Genomic DNA, 6,066 nt, shown 5'->3' on the forward strand with positions numbered 1-6,066 from the left:
TAGCTGTTGTGAGGCTCCAACAAAATAATGTAGTCATGAAAGGACATTGTAAACTGTGAAGTACAATAAAAGTTCATTCTTATCACGGACCTCCAAGCCCCCTTCCCCTCTCAAGTGCTTCAACATCTCGCCAATGGATCGAAACTCATCTCTGTCCCTGGAGTTGGGGGTTCAAACAACAAGGAGTTGGGAGCAAACCTGTTGGTGAGTAAACCTTGCTAAACAATGTACCGCCAAACTGGATGGTGGGCACAGAGGTTTTGTTGTTGTTTTTCTGACAAAGGGGAAAAGGAAAGAAAACACAGTGAGCTCTGTGTGACTGAATTTGTCAGAGTCCTCGGTTCCAATTTGGGTTGAAAAGATGGGAGAGCAGGAAACCAGGAAAAGGTGGAGACAGCAGGGGGGATGGGCCAGTGCATTGGGGCCCATGGAGGCAAGGGCCTGGGGAGGGCCCTTCCAGGGTTGGGCCGGGTGGCAGTGCGGTGCCGGGGGGCTGCAGCCTGAGTGCATGGAGAGGGAATGAAGCCAGGACCACAGCCTCCTCTGAGACCCTCCATAACCCCCCAGCTGCCTCAGTGCCCCTAAGGGAGCTCCAAGAGGGCCCCCAACATTCCCTCTGGGCCTGGGGTGCCGGTGTAGCCCATCACAGGAAATCCCCACTGCTCTCCCTGCACCCTCCTGGCCAAGGCAAACACGATTCCCACACTGGCAGGAGAAAGGGGCATCATTTGTTGCATCAAAGGTAGAGGCAAGTGGAGGGTGCAGTGGACCCGGCAGCAGGCCTGGTCCTCGTGAGTAATGCCCTTGATGGGGAAGTGGGGAGATGAGGAATCCAAGCAGGGGGAAGTGGGTGGGGAGTGCGGGAGTCTGGAGGGCTTGTAGTTCGCTGTTGCTGGGCAGGGCTCTGAAGAAAGAGAGAAGGGAGAGAAAAGAGAGCCCCGGGCAGCATTACTGCAGCCTCCACGGCTGCTGCTGTGCCACAGCTCCAGCTTGCCCGAAAGCAAGTGGCAGTCCTCAGAATGAACATTGCTGAGGCCCCCAGAGAGCTTGTACGTAAGCTCGCGTGTGCGCAAGTCCCAGGGATGCGGCTCTGCGGAAATACCTATATCCAACCCCACTCGTGTGTGATTCCTTCCCATTTACGAAATGCTTCCTCTTATAACTTTCTGATTCTCACAACAATCCTGGAAGGCCAGTGAAGCCACTTTTATCAACCCATTTTATAGAGGAGAAAACCGGGGTCCTGAAATGTGTAGTAAATTATCGCCGAGTCCGGATTTGGAAGTGGTAGAGCTGGGAGTGCAGCACGCGTGTGCTGACCTGGAGTTGTTTGTCTCGCGCACTTTTTGGTTTTGCGTCTGCAGTGATTTGGAGGTGGCCTTACCGAGTGCGTGATGCTGCCAGGCCCTCTGGTGCGGCATCCCTTCATCCCGCCCTGCTGGGCAGGTGCTCCGCCCGACCACTTTTGTGTCTTGGCTGCTCTGGTGAGAGACTGTGGTTTGGCTGATGTGTGAACTTGAGCTCCTGCTTTTGCTCTAGGCATTGTGTGTATTTAATCATGTTTGCCCGAATTTACTTTAGTCCAAGTTCAGGCCGTTCGCTTTCTTCCTCTCATTGTTGCTTTCATTTTTACTCACGCTCCGGGCCAGTGATTTGTCTTCTCTTACGCCTCAAGTACACACTTCCCTCCCCTTGTTACCGAGTCCGAGATTGAGCGCAGGCCTCACGACAGGCCGATAAATCGAGAGATGAGCTGTTGAGGCAAGGAATAGCGACTTTATTTGGAAAGCCAGCACACTGAGAAGATGGTGGACTAGTGTCCCAAAAAACCATTTTACCCAAGTTTGGACGCTAGTTTCTTTTCTAGAACAAAGAGGAGGAGGTGAGGAGGTAAAGTAAAAAGGCAATAAGTGGTCGTAAGTATTTTTGGGTTCCGGCCAGACTCTGTAGGGGCTGTGTTAATTTTTTCTTTCCTGCAGCCTTTCACAGGTGGGCCTGGTCAGGATGTTTCCCCTGTGCTAAACAAAGGGATTTTAGCTTAACACGCAGGCATGGGAGATGGGGTTCCTGGAGATGTGCCACTGTGTATACTTGAAGCTATAGGCACCATCCCTTTAGTGAATAACTTGCAGCAAAAGCATAGAATACAAAAGTTAAAGAAAAAGAAACAGATCCAGTATGGAGTCAGATTTGTTCTTCCTGATTACACCCTCACCAACCCCGACAGCCAGAGAAGATGCTCTCCCTCTTCCCCTTGGAAGGGCCTTTGCTTGTGCGACAGACTGTTGCCTTGGGAAAAGAGGCCGGAGTTCTCTTAGCTTCTTGACTCTTTTTCTTCTTTAACCTGAAATTTGTTTTACTCTTCCTTTCTCTGGCTCGGGTTTTCCAAGGTTCCCTCCTGGACTGTCTTGAGACTTCCCTGGTATAGACTGCCTGAAGTTTTCCTGCTGCCTCTGGACACTTTCCCATTTAATTATTTAAACTAAGAATTATAATAACTGCTTGTTCTGGGTAAAAAAGGAAACTAGGAGCTAACATTCATAACGTGCAGCTCCCTTCTGAGCTCAAGAGGTTGCCAGGGGCCGGACCGTGTGATGCTTGCATTTCCTGGTGCGTCCAGGTTTGCTGAGTGTGTTCGCGTGATTGCCACACCAATGGTGTGAAGCTGGCAGAGAAGGAACTATCATACCTGTTTTACAGAGGAGGAGACAGAGGATAACAGAGTCAAGTGTCATCTGACTTCATGTTTTGGCCTTAAACCTATGTATCTGAATTTTGCATAAGAAAACCCATTGTTTCAGAGTAGAGTATAAAAGTTCAAATATAAAAGTTCAAATATAGAGCCCAGGTTAATACTGGGTGTTGTCTCAGTCAGCTTGGGCTACCATAACAAAATAGCACAGACTGGGTGGCTTAAACAACAGAAATTCTAGGGAATAATTAAACTCAAGGTGTGGTCTTGAGAGCTCAAGGTATTAGGAGACTAAGGTGGTTTATGTATGGTCTTCTGCAAAGTGCTCCAGAAAGAAGTGGTGACACAAGTGACTGAGTTTGAGGTGAATGTGTAGTGAGGTCAGAGTCAAGAATGACAATGAGAGACTAAAGGCAGTATTAAATTTTGGAAGTGGAAATGGTAGGATTCTGCACACAAGCGGACCTTGAAAATACAGCACATCTTCTACCCCAGATGACTGCAGAAAAGTGGGAGCCTCTGCGAGAGTGGAGAGCGGAGTTTCCTTCTCTGCAAGGATAGCAGAGGACCTAGAGTGTGGGGAACATCTTTGAATAATAAAAGTGTTTGTTTACCATCAAACAAGGAATGACAGCCAACGGTAGGTCTTAAGAAGGAGGCGAATAGTGGGAACTTGGGCTTGAGGAGGAGAGTGGGGAAAGGGATAGATGATTAGAGGGTTTTGCAATGTTGATAATATCCAAGGATGGTAGTGGGGTGGCTGGAACTCGGATGCAAGTTGGGTTAACGTTGGTGCCGCGAGCCTGGCTGTTCTCCAAGCATAGGGCCCTTTGCAGTTCTTTGTCCTTCTGTGGGCAAAAGTGAAGTCAACGGGGATACAGGGAACTCTGGGACTTTTGTTCCCTCCTAAGGGAGTAATTTTCCACTCTAATCTAAAGAAGCAACTCTCCTGATAGGAATATCCACCGAGGGATTAAGTGTTAATCTGAAATTTTAATGCCATAAATACTTTAAACATTAAGCATTTCTCAACTGTTTGCCTTTGCTACACTCTATAAACTGAGGTCAGATAAAAATGTGCATCTGTGAAAATGGTTTTCTGAAGAGTGTTTATCAATTATAATTTAAATTTATATAATGAAACTTTTCCCCTGAAAAATATACATATTGTGGTTTTGTAACAAGGAGGAAGAATTCTGTCGGTGTGAATAGAGGGCCTATTTGGTCTAAGTTGGCAAAGCAGAAAGGAACATTCTTCTTTGCTAAAGGATTAGGGAAGACTTAAAATAGTCATCAAAATTGTCAGATCAGGAATGTTTTTTGTTTTTGTTTTGCTTTTTTTGTGATACACGGGCCCCTCACTGCCGTGGCCTCTCCCGCCGTGGAGCACAGGCTCCTGGACGCACAGGCCCAGCAGCCACGGCCCATGGGCCCAGTCGCTCCGCGGCATGCAGAGTCCTCCCGGACCGGGGCTCGAACCCGCGTCCCCCGCATCGGTAATCAGACTCTCAACCACTGCGCCACCAGGGAAGCCCCTGATCAGCAATGTTTTTCTGCAATATACAAAACATTCATTAGCTTACTCACCATGATTTTGACATTGTCTTCTCTCTGTCATTCAGACCTACTCCTTATATCACCAGGTGATGATGAGCCAGAAATTATTTGGGGAAAGCCCCAATTCTCTCACAACAGATAAGTGATTACTCTCCAGGGAAACAGAGCTGAGGGTTCTTGAGCGAATGATCAAACCCCTGAGTCCACATCTAGTTTGTTCATTCTGACCCCTGGGGGTCGGCTTCTGCAAATGCATCTACACACTGGGACAGTATACACGTGACTACACTTCGGCCGGCACTGCCTTTAAAAAGAACTTTCATTGAACTGGAGCAAGAATGTGGAGCCATTTATTACCAAACTGAAGAGAAAACAGGTATTAAAAGGCACCTAAATGCAAAAGTGAGCTCATTGAAAAAATAAAACCAAACAAAGGGCTCTGGAATTTACTGGCAATTATGATTCCCCAGAAAAGGATGTATTAATTTATAGGGTGGTTAGGGAAGGCTCTATGATGAGGTGACTACGTCTCAGCTTTTCAAAACAGAAAAAAATGATAACCCAATGGCCAGTAAGGTGTTACCTGATTGGCCTAAGATGTCACCTGTCACTAGAGTATTTTATTCAATACTTGACACAAAGTGCATTGGGATAATCCATTTGCTCTCTACATGTGGCTGGAAAGCAGGCAGGGGGTGAATATGTGTGAGACGTAGAGGAGGATTCTTGGAGAAGACGGGCTTTGAGCTGAGCTTTAGGGAATGAGTAAGGTTTTGACAGAAAGACAAGGGAAAGAATGACATTCCAGGCTGAGGGAAAGACTTGAACAAAAGCCCAGAGGTACTGGAGTACTTACTGTGCTTATTGCAGTTAGGTACAACAGACTGTGTTAGTTTTTTACTACCGTGGGAAGAGGGAATAGGGCATCGTTCTCAGTCCGGAAAACACACAGCACCTGAGGTATCTCAAGAGGAGAAAATTTAATGCAGAAAATTGGTTCCATGGCCAATGGAAGAGCTAAGAAGTCCAACAGAGGTGGTGAGACAGCTCTAAGTTTATCAACAGCAGGAAGCTGCTACCTCCAATCGGGCTGGAGGGACAAAGAGTGATGTTATCAGAGCCTGGGATCTGGTACCATCTTGTGGGAGCAGCAACCAGAGTAGACCTGCCTACAGATGCTAGGTCCATGGAAGACCATGTCCCACGGCAGCTGGCGATACAGTCAGATGATGATCTGAGCCGAGAGAGAGAGAGGGAGAGATACCCTGGCTTCTTCCCAGCTCCTGCCAGGACTCCTGCTGGCCAACTCAACCGGAAGCTGAAGGGCAAGGGAGCTTGGGAAATGTAGTTTCCTGTGACAGAGCAAAGGGAGAAGGGCAGGGAGTGGATCTGAGAGCGGACAGGCAAATTATCCCCAAGGGGGTGAGGGGAGCAAAAGAGGAAGGGCAAGGCAGTTCTGATTATAGGAGATTATAGGCTGAAAGGGAGGGGCGGATAAGAAACAAATCATGGCAGCCTTTGGTGGGCTAAGGAGTTCGGGCTTTATTTTTTCTCCAAAAGGAGCCACAGCAGGATTAAAAAAATGAATTTCTTTGAGTTTTTAAAATTATAAAAATAATATACATTCATTATAAAAATATTCTAACAGCACAGGAATGTGTAATATAAGAGTAAAACGTAAAGGTTCTTGCTTTCCTTTCTGAGTGCCTTGCTTCCCACCCACCACCCCACTCCCCAGAGGTTAGGAGTTGGGGATACTACACAGACACTCTTGAGGTGTATACAAATACTACCGCCACACACACACCACTACTGCT

The sequence above is a fragment of the Leucopleurus acutus genome (assembly GCF_964270905.1).
Source record: "Leucopleurus acutus genome assembly, chromosome: 9".
Classification (NCBI taxonomy): Eukaryota; Metazoa; Chordata; class Mammalia; order Artiodactyla; family Delphinidae; genus Leucopleurus; species Leucopleurus acutus.